Source organism: Rhipicephalus microplus, chromosome X, assembly GCF_043290135.1.
Source record: "Rhipicephalus microplus isolate Deutch F79 chromosome X, USDA_Rmic, whole genome shotgun sequence".
NCBI classification, from domain to species: domain Eukaryota; kingdom Metazoa; phylum Arthropoda; class Arachnida; order Ixodida; family Ixodidae; genus Rhipicephalus; species Rhipicephalus microplus.
Window position 1 is genome coordinate 110,284,921 of NC_134710.1, and position 19,148 is coordinate 110,304,068.

The 19,148-nt window shown below is 46.5% G+C and overlaps 1 protein-coding gene across 7 annotated transcripts in view; it reads right to left on the minus strand.

The window, feature by feature from the left end:
- The window catches only part of LOC119176250 (LIM domain-binding protein 2 Chi), a 366,067-nt gene that overhangs the window by 268,841 nt on the left and 78,078 nt on the right, over nt 1-19,148 (minus strand). For all 7 annotated transcript variants that reach the window (XM_037427445.2, XM_075877407.1, XM_075877405.1 and 4 more), the window contains exon 2: nt 4,597-4,658. The gene's annotated coding sequence lies outside the window, so the exon portion shown is untranslated. The remainder of the gene's footprint in view (nt 1-4,596; nt 4,659-19,148) is intronic.

A 19,148-nucleotide genomic window follows, 5' to 3' on the forward strand; every position in this document is an offset into this window, starting at 1 on the left:
TCTGTGGCCACGCGCGATAACGGCCGCAACCACGCCTACAGCAACTTCTCCTTGTGACTCGTCAGCATCGCACGCATGGCGTTCCAAGGGCCCATCGTGCCCCTCGCTACGATGATGAGCACGTTGGGGCATAAGCGGTCCACCTTCAGCCTTCCCGACGCCAGCGGGATGTTCTCCAGGGAGTCGGGAGAGTCGACGCTCAAGCACATGAGGATCACGTCTGTGGCCGCGCGCGATAACGGCGGAAACCACGCCTCCAGCGACTTCTCCCTGAGACTCGTCAGCATCGCACGCATGGCGTTCTAAAGGCCCATCTTGACCCTCGCTACGATGATGGGCACGTTGGGGCAGAAGCGGTCCACCTCCAGCCTTCCCGACGCCAGCGGGATGTTCTCCAGGGAGTCGGGAGAGTCGACGCCGAAGCACATGAGTATCATGTCTGTGGCCACGCGCGATAACGGCCGCAACCACGCCTACAGCGACTTCTCCTTGTGACTCGTCAGCATAGGTCGCACAGCGTTCCAAGGGCTCACCTTGCTTCTCGCTACCATAATGGGCACGTTGGAACAGAAGCGGTGTACTTCCAGCCTTCCCGACGCCGGCGAAATGTTCTCCAGGGAGTCGGGAGAGTCGATCCTGAAGCACGCGATGATCACGCCTGGTTACGGCAGTTGGCGAAACCAGCCGTTGTTCACCTGCCCGGCATTTTCCCATGAAGCAAGTTCTACCTGAAGCACCGTGACCAGGACCTCGAAGAGATTCTCGAATAACGTGGGCACACGGGCCTCCGGAAGTGGGCAGCAGACTATCCGAAGGCATCTCTTGCTGGCTTACCGTCAATGTCTACCACTTGGGTTTCGTTCTGATAGCCGTAATATGGCTATTCCGAGGTAGTAGAGATACGCTGCTTCGCTAAGCGCCTTCTTCTTCTTCTTATTCTTCTTCTTCTGAGAAACCTTGAAACGTGCTTCAAAACTGAATTCACAAGCCTATGCTTTACAAAAACACTTGACATATTAACGTACAGTATAGTGACATATTGGCTATAAAAATGCGGTTATGCGATCTACGGATAGATTTTTACCAGTAGTGATTGCTAAAATGTACAGAAAGACGAGCGCAATGGTGCGAATTCATAGCTACTCTCGGTGGAGCGACAATATGAAGACAACGAAGTTAAGAGGGGTAACTGAAAGAATGTTTTCTTCGCAATTGAGAAATTTATCAATGTCTAAAAATATCTCGCTAAATGCTTCTACTTTAGAATATTTTATCAATATTATTTGTACTTAAATTCGCCATATTAGTTCTAGCTTATATACTAGCATACTAAAGGAAATACTGAGGAACTTCACCAACTACTTGGCCAATATCCTGCACTGGGTATGAGTCATCAAAGAAGGAGAAGAAAAAAAGAATATGCTTGCATAAATATTTCAGTTATGCCCATTATTTTTGCCAAGGAGGCTCATTTTATCAACATAGGCAGGGAGATGTTCACTAAGCAATGGTGGAGTTTTTAGCTGTATCAGGAAAGTTTTTCACGATAACAGTTTTATAAGATTTCTCATTATTGGTGAGACGAGCACAACCACTCATAAGATATCATACTAGCTTCATTTTATTATTATTCCGGAATAGGCAACTAGTGTGGTGAAAGCATAGGCACTACCAGAAAGCGAAAATGAAACAACCGGCATGTCCTCACTGATGAATGAAGCAACCATGCACCTGTCTGACAATTTACGTTTTCATAAGCAGCAGACGCCTGGCTGAGTGGTAGAACCTTGTGATAACCGCGACTATGAGTACTATAGTATCTGACACAAATAATATAATTATCGGGTAAAAATCATTAACAAGGCCTCATGAGCAAATAATAGCAATAATAAACTTGAAGAAACTGTATAATTGAGAGAGAGAAAAACGAAGGTTTACATTAGCTACATTTTTAATACTTCACCTTACTAGGCAACCCCTGTAATGGAGTCATAAGCACTATCGGAGAACAAAAACGAAACGGTACATCCGCCCTGATCAATGAAGCATGAAGTGCGCCTGTTTATTCTTAAGAGCTTATGGTCTTCGTGGCTGATGCTGGGCCTTTGCTAAGCGTAGACAGAGTAAGTCGGTCCACAACCTGTCACAGATGATGCAAGAATGCCTCAACTTGAGCGCCTCAACTAACGTGCAAAGCAGGCTGTGGCATGCCCGATAAAAGCGTTGGCCATTCGTCGCTCGTATACTCGGCTAGCGCGGCGGGCCAATCACTCGGCGCGACGCCTGCGCAAACTGTCTCCGTCAGTGGGCGCAGCTAACAAGCAACGGCCCGGAGGGTTAATTGCGGACGCTCGACGTTCTATTTCGAGTTCCAAGAGCTTCGATGTTAAAACAAAAATAAAACCGTGAGTTCTCTTTCACAGGAATCATTCATAATTAGAAAGTGAGACGTGCCTTACTAACCCGACGTAGTCACGAAGGCGTTCGTGCGTGCAACTTCGGTCGTTTTAAACTGTTCTTAGGGCACATAGTGCATCATTATTGCGAAACAACCACAACGCCATGATTCACCGCATTGTGTCTGTGCACTGTTTATTTTTTTTTCACGTTGCTGTTCGCTTAGCCTCGGGAAAAATGCACACATTACTTTGGTACCAGGCTGCCAGCGACAACAGTACACCACACATATCGACGCTTCAAGAATACGCGAGGCATATCAATTACGTCAGGCAATCGAGTCACATGCATCCATTGCTCAAGAACTGAAACTCGACAATTTAAGACAAAGTAATGTCTATATCCTTGTTTCCACCACATTCAGTGTGTGCCAAGGGCGTAATTTTGACTGGAATACGTACATCAAGTTCTTCAGCGTCTAGACTCATAACCTCATGACACGGTGATCAAAAGCAATTGTGCCAACCAGTTGTTATAGCAAATTTTTTGACGTCGCGTTGCGATTCGTCAGCATTGTATGCAAATTAAGCCCTTACATCAAGAAACAAACGCAATGCCACACACACAAATCAATTACAACATCAAATGGCGCCAAGCTTCTGCTCTTTTTTAGCGCGTTTGAGCATGAGGTAGTATAGCTAACTTTTTGCGACCTTCAAGGCACGTTTTTCCTAGAATGCTGTAAACGGGCAAGGAATGTTCGCGAATCAAGAAGCGCGTGGTCTCGACAGTGCGCTGAGCACTCATAATGGCGCCCCGCGGCGAGCACGTAAAAGTTTTCGAATAGCAAATTCCTACGGGCTACCAGCATTACCTTGCAAACAAAACAGACTGGACGGAACATATGTATACTTTTGAAGATTCTGTGTCATATAGTTCTGTAGCTTTCACTTCGCGGCGTGCAGTGCTATACCTGCAACGTTCTGTTTTTTATTACAATGAGCAGCTACGAATAGCCAAAGTGAATCAGTTGTAGCTGCAGAAAAGAACGAAATGTACGTCTAGTATACATAAAAATACACGATTCATCACCAGACTACATAACCTGACAGGAGCGGAGTGGGATAATCCCACAGAGGATAAGGGTATGAGCAGCAACGCGATGTTTAAAACTGATAGAAGCATATGTAAGCTACTTTCCATTTTACATTAACTGTCACAAGCTTTCGTCTTTGCGGGCATGTTTTGCATATTTACATGTGTATTTTTAGTGACAGTGTCAGTTTTGCGAGTCTCAAAAACTTCTATAAACAAATTAACCCAGAGCAGGGAGCCATCTTTTTCCCCTGCAGATGTCACAATCGCTATATTGCTGTTCTTCCTGGAGGATTTACGGCGTCCCAAGTTCTGTGAAATTCACCTCATTTTCATTGAATACGTATTTTTCAATCTGCAGATCTACAGCGGGTAAACGAATAATCTGGTGCAATCGCGATGATGAAGCTCTCGTTGAAACGGGACAATTATTTTAAACCATTAGCGAGTGACAACGTAGCTTGGCATGTGTTCCAATAGGAACACCCTCATCTACGTTTATATGTCCTCACTTCAACGCGACACCCAGAAATACCCTGTTTCAGCTGTTGTATACGGCGCATCGGCCGCAACGCTGTGTGGTCGTACACATGGCGGCGCCGTGCTCGAAATAGGCGGGAACAGCTTTCAGTGCAGGCCGCTGCCGTTTTACATTTACAACCACTCGAACCATGCTCTCTTGATCGAGGCCGACGCAAGCCCTCTCGAGAGCAATGCGCAAACGCTTAAACGCACTCTTCCGCCACTGGGGTTTGCCGTAAACGTTGAACGCACAACAGCCGCGAGTCCCCCTTTTACCGAAGTGCTCGCACGATACGCGAGAAGTACGGAGAAGACGGGGGAAATGGACGCCATCTATTAGTTGCTCTGCTAAATCTACGCCTCTACATTGGGTTACCAATGACGCGCGGCGGCCTAATCGCCAAATATGCTTTACATTGCCTGGATCAACGTCAAGCATAATGACGTATAAGATGTACGGGCTATAAAATAAGATAACTACATAAACGCTTGCTTTCAAGGACTTCCCTGCAAGCTTTTGGGATCACGCGTGAAAGCCAGAAACAGTGAAATCGACACGCAAAAGAAAGGAGATTGTATGACCTGTTAGGAAGACCGGCCTACGTGGACGTCAAGAAGTCTCTGGCCGTTGTAGTACCAGTCGACTGCGAACAAGAAAACACCACGTTGTTAGAAGCCAAAAAAAAATAAATAAATAGAAGAAACGAAACCAAATTAATACAGGAAATTAGTTAGAGAGTTACTGAAAGAAACTGTAGCACCAAGTTTTCATCTAGTTCACTTCGACTTCCACCACCTCTCGCATTCAAGGGAAGGAATGCAGAACACCATCGAGGTTCGTACGAACGCTGGCGACGTGGCCAATATCAAGCGCTGCTCGACGAAATGTTCCGGCTGCATGTGAAGGTACGCTCATCGACGGCACAGCGTTGCATCCGCGAATTGCGTTGAGTATATTTTGTTCGCGGTACAGCTGCCAAAAGGAAACGCAGATGAAAGTTTCGTTCATGGGAAGTAAACGAGCACACTGCATACTCCTAGCTGGATTATAAGTTACAAGTAAACTAAGGCGTACACGTTGCTTATAACCGTAGCTTCACTTCTGTGAAAGGTGCACCACAAGGATACCGTGCAAGAGCAACACATTATGTTGTTAATGTTAACGTCAAATATTGACATATAGCTATCTGTTCCTTCATGTTTTTCTTTGTTTAGTACAAGGCTTGTTGTTTTTCAGGATGGGTACACAGAGAAGTCAAAAGCAGGTATACAGAAAAAGCTCGTGTTTTTGACATTCGGTAGTTCCACAAACCGGATCATTTGCACACGTTCTTTGGTCTCGGTCAACGTATGCATTCTTTAACGACATCGAATTCTCGTTAAATAGGTCATACCAATAACTCTCGTTAAATAGCTCATTCAGGCTCAGCGAATCACTCAGATAGATCGAATCTCGCCTGAATGGACATCTGCACACAAGCGAACGCTTCTCGAGACGCTCAATGAGTGACGTTTCTTTTAAATGCAAAGTCCGTCCCGCCCGCCCACCCAATTTGGTATCACGTGACGTGAACAGACGATAAAGGTAAATGACAAGTCCAAACAACATCATAATCATGTCATGTAAAACATGACCTGCTACGATCACAGCGTGATCGTTACCGTTTCGCTAGCTCCACATATACCAAATATGGTATTACGTGATGAATAGATGACGAAGGTATATGACAGGTACTAACATAATAGTCATGATATGCGTAACATGTATAAGATAACTACATGCTACACTCAAAGCATGCGGCCATTTCGCGGGCTCCACATATACCAAATTTAGTATCACGTGACGAGAATAGGCGACGAAGGTAAATACCACGTCCAAACATGATAATCATGACATGGAAGTATATGGCATGATTTATGTCCTCATCGTAACATTGTGCTGATTTTGAAGTGACATATCAACCTTCCTCATTCGTGCTTCGCATATCATCAATTCCTACTGTACGTGGGATCTGCCAATTGTTTTTGATTTCGACACCAAATAAGCCAGAAAATAAAACAATTACACTTGTTCATTTTACTTTTCTTTTTTTTTCGACGCGATGTGGCGCTTTGTCGTGTGAACACGCCATCCCGACGTGTTCCATTTCTCGGACAGCATGGGCTCGGTGCTGTTTTCTAAGCTGTCTGCGTAGACTATTTACAATGCTGACTAAGAATTCAAACACAGCCTTGGTCGCTCGGACGTTGCTCGGTGCGTGTTGAGCGTGAAGCGCCAACAATGTGCCACGAAAAGGTGCGAAAACGACATTCGCGAAGAGCTGAATCGACCAAGAGCTTTCAGAAAGGCCTGGCAACCCCTCGCAATCCCGTAGTTGATACATAATAAGGTATTGGCTCAAGACACGTTTCGAATTAAGACATTGGGGTCTCGATGCCGCGTTCACACCGCGAAGTCACAAATGACAAATATATTGGCTTCTTCACTGCTCTTATAGAAGATGGCCGTTGCATATACACATTCCTCAAGAAAACGAAAGTGCTTTGATGTCATGAATATTTATTCACCGTTTTCTTTCCGCTAATTCGGTATTCGGTTCATTTGAAAAGTTTTTCTGGTCCCATGAAATCCAAATTAACGAGCTTTTAGCAGTGGCTACTCCCGGCAATTCGTCGCAAAAATTTGTTTTCTATAAAATGGGTGTGTGATATTTCTAGCCATCTCGATCCACACGTAATTCCGACAAAAACGGAAGCTCCATCAGATACCAGATTATCAAAATAGATCATGTCCCTCCGTAAACGTTGCCAAGGTTGATATATGCCGTTCAATAGTTAGCAGCCGTCATACCGTCTGCCCCTTGATTTGCCGATTTACTGGGAATTCATATACAGCGTATCATACGCGTGGTGTCAAAGTACGCCTTTCTCATCACGCAACCCATTCTCACGCGCACGAAATCGCGATAAAGCACCCCAACAAGCTGTTCCGCGCGCTTTCAAGACAAGGCGTGTCAAATGGCGAAAACAAGTATTAAAGTGCTTCCGTGTGGTGTTTAAGGCTATATTCACGGCTGACACAAAGAAAGGTACATTTAAAAGCTCGTTTTCCTTTGTTAGACACAATATTATTAAGATATAACAGACAATCATTGCAAGAAAAGTATAGTAGATGTTATAGGAAGTAATTGTAAAGTAAATGTAAAGAGAAAAAAAAGCGGACGAATAGATAACTTGCCATAGGCAGGGAATAAACGTGCGACCTTCGAATAACGCGTCCAATTCTCTACCAACTGAGCTACCATGGCAAGTTATATACCGAATGATAAAGCAACAGAGTGGTAAGAATAGTGGCAGTTCTACAGGTTTCACAGACATAGCGGTATACGGTAGTTTCCTCGAAGCCCCGTGACCACGATCTGTTTGCGTTCCAGCGGTCACTACGTAAACTTCCTTTCCTACAAACAGACACACGAAAGAAAAAACAACAACAAAAGAGGTAATTCTGCAACGAAGGATGTCTCCTGTTCGAAGGTGTTTCAATCTACACTGAAAAGGGAAGCAGATTTCGACGAGAAGTCGGGTTGCCAGCAACTTTATATGATCAATAAAAGACTGATAGCGCACTGGTTGGTTTTTTTTCTCTATAAAAGACACCTCCATAAAAACTCCACGCCCCCCCCCCGACCTATACACACACACACACACACACACACACACACACACACACACACACACACACACACACACACACACACACACACACACACACACACACACACACACACACACACACACACACACACACACACACACACACACACACACACACACACACACACACACACACACACACACACACACACACACACACACACACACACACACACACACACACACACACACACACACACACACACACACACACACACACACACACACGAGCGAGTGCAGTGGCGGACTTTAATCGTGAGGCGACAATAGCGTGGACACTAGACAGACCCACGAGGACAAGTGCTACTGCATTTCTTTTTTTTCGGAAAAGTGCCACATGAGCTGTGCTAAAAGAAAAGTGAAAGCAAATAATTGATTGATCACGCTTATCAGGCAAGAAAATGTTGCGCACTCTTCGAGATGCAGTGAACGAAGGTAATCTACATATCTCGGATTATGCAGCAGCCCAGTGGCAGGACAAGGGCGAACTGCACTTCGTCGAGATCCACTCTGCCTAATGCACTCGAGCCGCGCCCACGCGGCGTCAGCGCACGTCTGCCACCGCGAAGCAGGTGTCGAAAGTTGGGCACCGTCTCCGTGTTGTAGTAATGACATCTGACGGTGGCAGTAGCGCTGTCGAGCTGTCAGTGAGGCGCCGCATCTGCCTCATTGGTGGTACTCCCACTCGTTCATGTCCTTATCACGTACTAAAACACCCCCACCCCCACCTTGGTGACACAGCGCAGCCGCTAGAAACTCTGTAGAACTATTTGCGCTCTCCATTTTTAACCTTATCGGTGTTAATAAAGCGCATCATTGATTTAAGTGAGCTCCACATGGGTGCGCCAGCAAATCACTCATTTTATCTTACGGTAAGGTATGCCAATGTAAAATCAACAACGCTACAAAATAAGAACAGGTTGACATCAGTGAACACTCATACGTACTTGCAACAATATAGAAAATTAAACAAATAATAAAGCAAAACGCGAAACAACAGAGTACTGATGCCACGCGCCCATCTGCATGCTCCTGACACTTGGAAAGCGCTTCCACTCCGGTAAAAGATTTACGCTTATTTCCAGGCAACAAGACGTAAGCTAAGTACACTGCTTCTAACGCAATGACTGATTACACAGAGCCATCAGTTTTTACTTCATATAGCTAAAATATTTTGCTGCAGCTTTGTTTGCATAAGGCGAGGAGACTGTCTAACATACAAATAAAAAACAGCTATACATCCAAAGCGGATATTTTAAACAATACCGTCCACCTCTACCATGGACGGGTTCCTCGAATGCAATTTGATAGGTGCGATCAACAGAACACAACAAAAACAGTAGAGCGGGTGAGGCTTATCAGCGCCCAAATGGCTTCTCGCTGGAAACGGCCAGACGTTTATTTTCTAGAACGCTCCAGGTAAGCCATCGCCTTCCAAATGTTGCATGAGGCACCCTTCTTCAGGCGTACAGGCTGCTGCACCGCAAGGGAAGGATCGACCCATCGCGAAGGTACTTCTTTGACAGTGGCAACTACTTGTAGAGGCCCTCTTTTGCTTAGCCTTGGGTGACTGTAGCGTGCGTGGGCATACCGTTGGTTCTTTTGTTTTTCCGCGGAAATGTTGATCCCGCCAGAACAGAAGTATCATAGCGCTGGTCTCCTCGACTCTGGGATGTTCGCCAGGGAGTCGGGAGAGTCGATGTCGGAGCAGAAAAGGACGAAGTCGGTAATCTGACGGTAACCGCTCATTGTCCTCTTTCCTCTTTCACTGGGTCTTCATCGGCCTCGCGTCTTCTTGCGCATAGCTTACTTGGTCCCCGAAAATTTTCCGGCCGCACCGGAAAAGTCGTCAAGCAGCTATGGCCTCTCCTACAAACACTCGTTCTCGTCGAAGTCGCCGGAATCGGGGTTGAAGCAGATGGCGACGACACCGGTACGTCGGCCGCAGCCGGTCGTAGACCACCTGCCTCTTCCGCTTCAGCCTCACGGGTTTGGCAGAGTGCAGGGGTCGTCGAGCAGATCCTTCTTGTTCGCCACGTTCGCGTTGTAAGCACTGGTGCTGAAGCGTGGCTGCATAGGTCTCCCAAAATCTAGGTCGTTCTCTGAGAGCTGGGACAGCCGATATTGCAGAGACGAATGAGGGCGACATCGAAGCAGGGCTTCAAAGACGGCCGACAACGTTGGTCGACTGACTGTCCCGCTGTCCCAAAGTACCAGCTCCACTTGCTTCCCGGCTACCTCCGTGACGGGAACGTCATTCGCGGAGACAGCAGGTAGATGGGCCACAGGAAACGAGAGTTTGGCAGAGCCGATTGAAGACGTGTCTTTTATGGGAAGTACCTATCTTCATCTATTTATTCTTCATGCACCTTCACACAACCTTGTTTCACAAACACTATGCAAGGTAGCGTAGCGTACGCTTTTATCACTGAAGAGAACACTTGATGTCTCAAGGCAACTCCTTGAATAATAAAAAGTGCAGTGAAAGCAGTTCACTCTTATTTTTTCGCTGATACCAATCATATGGCAACAAAGTGGCAGGTTTATATTGACATTTCACAGGAAGACAACGAAGTTAAGAAGTGAGTGAACCGGCGCTGTTTTCTCAATTGATATCTTTCTTAAGTTTATTTCGCATATGCTCCTGTCCGGGAGCACACAGCGGAAGAGCTTTTTCTTTCGAGATGGGCCAAATCGAAAACCGAAACGAGCTGACATAAATATCTACTGGCAGATATATTCTCCAAGTTTACCTCTAAAAAATCACTAATAAATTATTATAGTATTTATTATTTGTTATTCCTTTAAAGCCAAGTTTTTGAGACTATGTCACCATCATCCTCATCAGCCTGACTATATGAGAGAGTCGCGAGAAGAGTCATCGTTCGGACGTTACTGTCCGACATGTTGCAAATGAACGTCTTGTTAAGTTTTCCTCTTCGCCGGTCCCTCTGCCTCAGCTTTCTTGAGTTCTGAACATCCCCGTGGTCTGCAGAATGACGACCACCACCCAGCTCCACGCTACCTACTGGGTCCGCTGCGGCCACCGACGCGGCCCGTAACAACTGGCCTTTGTCCTGCAGTGGACGTATACGTCCACTGAGAGACAAAAGCCTCTCCCATGTTCCGCCAGTCAAGTCGGTCCTGTGCTTGCCAATAAAGGTTATTATGAGCTAGTTTCCGTTTTGGATTCGGTCCATTTCGGAAGCTCCTCATGTGTCATACAAGCATATCCAATGTGGGCGTTTCTCAGCACGCAGTGCATCGCGGTCGCAGCCCGAAACCGGCGATAAGATTATGTTCCATGAGACAATTACTTGGCGAAACTGGCATGCTCTTAGATACAATAAAAATATTTATTCGTTAATGTTGCTCTGAACACTTTGAGTGAGCCAAATGTTATGCGAATTCAAGCCTAGTTGTAATCGGTGAGCACAATTATTTATGACGCACCAAAGTGAAGATTTGTTTTCTGGCAAAACATACGTCACAGATTTCAACACAAAAGTAGTCTTTCTACCACTATGACAAACCTAATAAAAGACGGTAAAAATTTATTGCTTTATTGAGAACTGAAACGTGTTGTATCCATGCAAAGCTGATTGACCTGATACTTGGTTGACCTGATAAAAATAAATCATAACATCGAAAAGAAGACGTGCAGTCAACTTGAGGAGCCCTGAAACACTTTTTCAGCATGGTGAGAAAACTACGCCGATCGGAAATAATTTCTAAAGCAAGCTAAAAAATGTTTTTCCTTGAAAAGGGCACGACGTTGGGCGAGTTGAAGTTGTAAAATTTAACCACCGCACGGTTATTGGCGCTATATTCAGCTAGTGTTTGAAGGCTTCCCTCTTACGACTGAAATTACGAAAAACGACGAGCTGAGATTTCTTGACACCGGCCTAACTTTTCTCAACGACCACGTGTTTCAGTAGTACGCTCCACGCTCAGAAAGAGGCCTCCTTATTATTTCTGCCCCCTCAAAACTCATCAAACGAGCCATGACGAACACCCTAACAAGATACTGCCATCACAGAACTCCAGCAAGAAGACTACGCCAAGTTGCCAACCACGCTTTTAGGAGGCCTTACAGAAGAAGCGCCGTTGTACTTATTTCGGAAATCAGCGCAAAACAGGCGGCAACCAGGTGATTGGACCAAGACGAGTGTCATTCCACACGTGCACGACGTCTCGTACGGGATTAAGATTGCGATGCGCTCAAGAGTGACTGCAGCGTTTTCCGTACCTAACTAGCTAGGCTGAATGCCCCAACTTGTGAACAGGAAGGCATTGAATTATGCCGTTTGCAGCAGAAAACACACTCATCAGTTTGTAAAGCGCCCTGTACGGGTGTTGTGTACAAAGTCCCTTCGTCCTGCGGAAGAACGTACATCCGCTAGGCCGGTCGATGCTTCAACACTCGTCTCTGGGAGCGTGACGACCATTCTCGCCAGAAGCATTGAAGCAATCTGGCTCTGCACTGTGCAGCCTTCGAGTGCCGTCCAAACTTTAACGCTTGCTGCACTTTGAGTATAGACATCGGCAAGTAACTGTACGCTTGACAGAAGCAGCCTTCGCTCTCGAAAAAAAAAAGCGTTATTGTGTGTTAAAACGCCCTCGTTATCCCTCAAAAAAATCGAGATCACGTATCTCGAAAACGTTGTTTATATCGCGAATTTTATCACAAGAAACATTCTGTCGTCGTCTTTGCTTCGAATGTGGGGTTTTGCGCGTGCAGGGAAACCAGTTTTCTTGTCTATTTATTGCATTCGTGCAATAAAAATACAGTCGTTAGTTCAGCACTCGTGTTGTCAGCAGTTCTTTTCTGTGTCCTTGTTTACAGCACTGCCACTCACCTTTGAAGACGTTCCCTGTTCTTTCTATAACTGATGCGAAATAGCCTAATGACCACGCCATACAGCCAAATTCACTGCCACCAGCTGATTTGAACATCGCGGGCTGCACAGTTGCACAAACATTCACGGGAGGTCACCGCGGGCAAGCTCGCATGTACGCGATCATCGTCTTTCTCTCCTGCTATCGTGGCCTATACCCAATGCAGGGGTTTCGCCGAGTAATAGGTAAATTTTTACGGTATTTTCTTTGGCGTACTATTCGTAAGAGCTGAATTAACTAATATAACTAACCTAAATACGAAATATTGGTAACAAATTATTCAAGAATGAATAAATTAGCTGGATATTCTTTTAGACTCTGTTGAATTCCTCTGTGGCGTACAAAAGAGTAGAGGTACCAAAAGAAAGAACAACTGATTCTGATATTTCCAGACCCAGGTTTCGAATAGGTGGTGCTATGAATCTTTTACTCAATGACGTGAACAAGCAACAGGAGATAAACTAATGACTAGTAGTTACCTCCTCACTAAAGACGAGGCACAGAGGAGAAAGCACTTGACTTGCTCTATGCAGTTGCTCTATAACATTGCAGCGAAGTTTGGTTATAGCCAGTTCCATTATTCTACACTGCGATAAATCACTGCGCCAGGGAAGTAAGAGGTGCTTATATTCTGAGGAAGCTGCCAAGATATATAAGGTCTGATAGGCTTTTTTTAAAATATTAGTGTGCGGCATCTTGAAATTGTGATGCATGCTGTTAGCGGGAAAACCCAAATTATAGGCACCAAAAGTGCCGCCTTTCCTAAAGAATCAGCGCTTTCGTTTAAAAGTAAGCCTTGTGGCCTGGTTACACTGAAACTAAGCCACGCGTTTTAAAAACAAACAAACAAACTACTGTAGGTCATGACGTGCGCGTGACGTACCCTCTTTCCCCATTGCCATCCCCTCCTTCTAGCGTGCTTGATGGAACAAAAAAAAAAGCGAAAGCAATATACATCTTCCGAAAAACCTCCGGAACTGCGTTCGTACGTACTTAAGAATTATATTTTTTTTCTCTGGTCGATTCATAAGTCAATCAAACTACGTTGATAAGCAATTCAGTGGTTACTTAGAAAAGTGTTGCAGGGCCCCTCTTATAGATGAAAGCTTCGATGAACGCTTCGGAAAAGCGACATTACGGCGGAAACTTGCGCTTTCACCATAGCGCAAACATTTCTAATTTTTGGTAGATATGAAGGCAAAACCAGATATTCACAAGAACGAGAGACCCATACGGGCACTTTCATCCACCTTTATCCGAGGCTTCGTCAGCAAATATATACCATACCAAAACGACACAGGACAGCACAAGAAAATGAAAAAAGAAAGTAACATTGTGAGGCTCCATACGGTGCAAATATTAATGCACAGACATATGCATTCTGCGGAGATGGGAAGCGAATTCCATGATTATTTCGAATGTACACAATAGAATACTGTGGGGTAAAAAATACATGTCCCGAAGATATCACCACTTCTTCAGGGTGGGTGTATCCCAATAAATCTGAGAAACTACATCAATGCTTATTATTCATGAAACTTGAATGTTACGTTGGACCACTGCATGCGCACCCGTTCGACAACAGAGCTTACCATGAGCCTGGCATATTAGTTTTACAAGCCCATCGTAGCTTCCTGACTGGTTTTATTGACGCACATTTCATTTAATGGTTAAATTGTACAAAGTTCCTTTTTTGCAGATACACTGTTACCTATGATATAGCACTGTTTGCCTGAGATAGGAACTGTGCCTGTACCGCCTTTCATTCAGCCAACGAAATTGTGCGCTAACCGTGTTCCTGCCGCTTAGTAATACAGGCGAAGCTCATATTGAAGAAACACCACAAGAATGCACAAACACATATTTTTTTCGACCATATTTAATTAAATAATATTTAACTCAAATTACGACTATACGACCATAAAATATTCTGGATAAGCGCACATGACAAAAAGACGACGACACTGCTGCGCAAGAGAAACCTGCGCTTCTTCAAACTGGTCCCTCTTTACGAATGGGAGACAGAATACTGTGATTCGTCTTCTTCGTCTCCCTCAGCGTGTTCAAGTGCACGGCAGTCTCGAGAATATCATAACCATTCTCGGTCTTCACAGAGCCTTAAAAAGGTGCAGCCTTGGGCATTATGGCGTGCGCCCACCTGTTGCACATGTCACCGGGAGCAATAAGTAGCTGCGACGTCTTGGCATGCTCCGAGGACGTGTGGGGGTTGTTCCAAAGGGCATTTCAGATACCCGAGAACAAGAGGTGTGCCCCCGCAGAAACGGTGCAGCTGCAGCCTATCTGACGCCATGTAGGTCTTCCGGGAGCTGGGATAGTCGATGCTGAAAGACATGAGGACTACTGCTGTGGCTGGGTACGACAGTGGACGCCGCCGGTCATAGTCCTCGCGCTACACCCTTGCCTGGCCCATTCCGAGAGCTGCTTCGTTCATAGGGACGAAGAGCGAGCTTCGGCAGTAGTAGCACCACTCCAGCCATTCCAAATCAAAGTAGTTCTCCTGGTAGTCGGGAGAATCAATGCTGAAGCGCATCAGGATGACGCCGATGGCCGGGTACAACGGCGGCCACGACCGGTCGTAGTCCTTGCGCTGCACCATTGCCTGGCCACATCCGGCAGCTGCTTCGTTCGTAAGAACGAAGGGCGAGCTTCGGCAGTAATAGCACCCCTCCAGCCATTCCAAATCCAAGTAGTTTTTCCGGTAGTCAGGAGAGTCGATGCTGAAGCGCATCAGGATGACGCCGATGGCCGGGTATGACGGTGGCCACGACCGGTCGTAGTCCTCACGCTGCACCCTTGCCTGGCCCATTCCGGCAGCTGCTTCGTTCAAAAGAACAAATGACGAGCTTCGGCAGTAGTAGCACCACTCCAGCCAATCCAAATCCAAGTAGTTCTCCCGGTAGTCGGGAGAATCAATGCTGAAGCGCATCAGGATGACGCCGATGGCCGGGTACAACGGCGGCCACGACCGGTCGTAGTCCTTGCGCTGCACCCTTGCCTGGCCCATTCCGGCAGCTGCTTCGTTCGTAAGAACGAAGGGCGAGCTTCGGCAGTAATAGCACCACTCCAGCCATTCCAAATCCAAGTAGTTTTTCCGGTAGTCAGGAGAGTCGATGCTGAAGCGCATCAGGATGACGCCGATGGCCGGGTATGATAGTGGCCACGACCGGTCGTAGTCCTCACGCTGCACCCTTGCCTGGCCTATTCCGGCAGCTGCTTCGTTCAAAAGAACAAATGACGAGCTTCGGCAGTAGTAGCACCACTCCAGCCAATCCAAATCCAAGTAGTTCTCCCGGTAGTCGGGAGAATCAATGCTGAAGCGCATCAGGATGACGCCGATGGCCGGGTACAACGGCGGCCACGACCGGTCGTAGTCCTTGCGCTGCACCCTTGCCTGGCCCATTCCGGCAGCTGCTTCGTTCATAAGAACGAAGGGCGAGCTTCGGCAGAAATAGCACCACTCCAGGCATTCCAAATCCAAGTAGTTTTTCCGGTAGTCAGGAGAGTCGATGCTGAAGCGCATCAGGATGACGCCGATGGCCGGGTATGACGGTGGCCACGACCGGTCGTAGTCCTCACGCTGCACCCATGCCTGGCCCATTCCGGCAGCTGCTTCGTTCAAAAGAACAAATGACGAGCTTCGGCTGTAGTAGCACCACTCCAGCCAATCCAAATCCAAGTAGTTCTCCCGGTAGTCGGGAGAGTCGATGCTGAAGCACATAAGGATGACGCCGTTGGCCGGATACGACAGTGGCCACGACCAGTCGTCGTCCTCGCCTTGCACCCTTGTCTGGCCCATTCCGGCAGCTGCTTCGTCCACAAGAACGAACGGCGAGCTTCGGTAGAAGTAGCACCAGTCCAGCCTCTCCCAGTCCAAGTAGTTCTCCCAGGAGTCGGGAGAGTCGATGCTGAAGCACATGAGGATGACGCCAATGGCCGGGTGCGACAGAGGCCGCAACCTGCCGTAGTCCTCGCGCATCACCCTTGCCTTGCTCATTCCGGCAGCTGCTTCGTCCACAAGACCGAACGGCGAGCTTCGGTAGAAGTAGCACCATTCCAGCCTCCCCAAGTCCAAGTAGTACTCCCGGGAGTTGGGAGAGTCGATGCTGAAGCACATGAGGATGACGCCGATGGCCGGGTGCGACAGTGGCCACAATCAGTCGTCTTCCCGCTGCCTTCTCTCCTTGCCGATTCCAGAAGGTGAGGTATTTTCACGAAGGCAGCAGGTAGAATAGTCTGTAACGACTCGATTTTGACGGAGCCGATCAAGAAACACACCTTCCACGAGCGCTGTTGTTCTTCTTTTTCTACTTCTTCGTGCACTTTCTTACATCCTTGTCTTACAAGCAAGCGGTAACTCTCAATTCGCCTCGCTGAATCATGGCGTTAACATCCCAAACTAAGTTATCGGCTAATAAAAACAGGCAGTAAGTGCAAGATTTTCATTTAGATCAACCTAGATTATTTATTCATCACTTTAAAGAGAAAACAAAAGTCTGAAAGAAAGCAATCGAGCAAAGAGAATGAAGAGGTATGGGCATTGATGATGATGATCACCCCAAAAATAGCACGTGTATCACTGCTGTTTCGGCGTCCATGTTTCGTCTTTCTTTGCAGGAAAGCGTCTTTGTTAAGTATTTTTCGCAGTTTTCTCCTTACCCATGATACATACAAACAAAATCAAATCTAGCTTTTTATAACTTAGAATGGCACAAAGAGAACAGCCTCAGCGAGTACTTTACGATAAATGGACAACGAGGTAACAAAGAAGTCGTACACTGACTTTTGATATATATATATATATATATATATATATATATATATATATATATATATATATATATATATATATATATATATATATATATATATATATATATATATATATTCGGTATGGGTGATCCTTCTCCGCTAGGATGAAAGTTGGGCACCGTCTTCGTGTTGCAGTAATGACATCTGATGGTGGTAGTAACGCTGTCGAGCTGTGACTGAGGCGCCACATCTGCCTCATCGGTGCTACTCCCACTCGTTCATGTCCTGATCACGTACTTAAACACCCTCCCACCCCCACCTTCGTGACTAAGCGCAGCCGCTAGAAACTCTGTAGAACTATTTGCGTTCTCCATTTTAACATTATCGATGTTAATAAAGCGCATCATTGAGTTAAGTGAGCTCTACAAGGGTGCGCCAGCAAATCACTCAATTTATCTTACGGTAAGGTATGCCAATGTAAAATCAACAACACCACAAAATAAGGGACAGGTTCACATCAGTGAACACTCGTACGTACTTGCAACAATATAGAAAATTAAACAAATAATAAAGCAAAACGCGAAACAACAGAGTACTGATGCCACGCGCCCATCTGCATGCCCCTGACACTTTGAACGCGCTTCCACTCCGGTAAAAGATTTACGCTTATTTTCAGGCAACAAGGCGTAAGCTAAGTACACTGCTTCTAACGCAATGACTGATTACACAGAGCCATCAGTTTTTACTTCATATAGCTAAAATATTTTGCTGCAGCTTTGCTCTGCATAAGCCGAGGAGACTGTCTTACATAAAAAAAAACAGCTATACATCTAAAGCGGATATTTGATACAATACCGTCCACATCTACGGTGGACGGGTTCCTCGAATGCAATTTGATAGGTGCGATCAACAGAACACAACAAGAACAGTACAGCGGGTGAGGATTATCAGCGCCCAAATGGCTTCTCGCCGACAACGGGCAGACGTTTATTTTCTAGAACGCTCCAGGTAAGCCATCGCCTTCCAACTGCTGCATGAGGCACCCTTCCTCAGGCGTACAGGCTGCTGCACCGCAAAGGAAGGATCGAAACATCGCGAAGGTACTTTTTCGACAGTGGCCACTACTTGTAGAGGCCCTCTTTTCTTTTGCTTATCCTTGGGTGATTGCAGCGTGTGTGGGCATACCGTTGGTTCTCCTGTTTTTCCGCGGAAATGTTGATCCCGCCAGAGCAGAAGTATCATAGCGCTGGTCTCCTCGACTTCGGGATGTTCGCCAGGGAGTCGGGAGAGTCGATGTTGGAGCAGAAAAGGACGAAGTCGGTAATCTGACGGTAACCGCTCACTGTCCTCTTTCCTCTTCCACTGGGTCTTCATCGGCCTCATGTCTGCTTGCGCAGAGCTTACTTGGTGCTCGAAAATATTCCGGCCGCGCCGGAAAAGTCGTCGAGCAGCTATGGCCTCTCCTACAAACACTCGTTCTCGTCGAAGTCGCCGGAATTGGCGTTGAAGCAGGTGGCGATGACACCGGTACGTCGGCCGCAGCTGGTCATAGACCACCTGCCTCTTCCGCTGCAGCCTCACAGGTTTGGCAGAGTACACGGGTCGTTGAGCAGATCCTTCTTGTTCGCCGCGTTCGCGTTGTAACCACTGGTGCCGAAGCGTGGCTGCATAGGTCTCCCCAACTCTTGGTCGTTTTCTGAGAGCTGGGAGAGCCGATATTGCAGAGACGAATGAGGGCGACATCGAAGCAG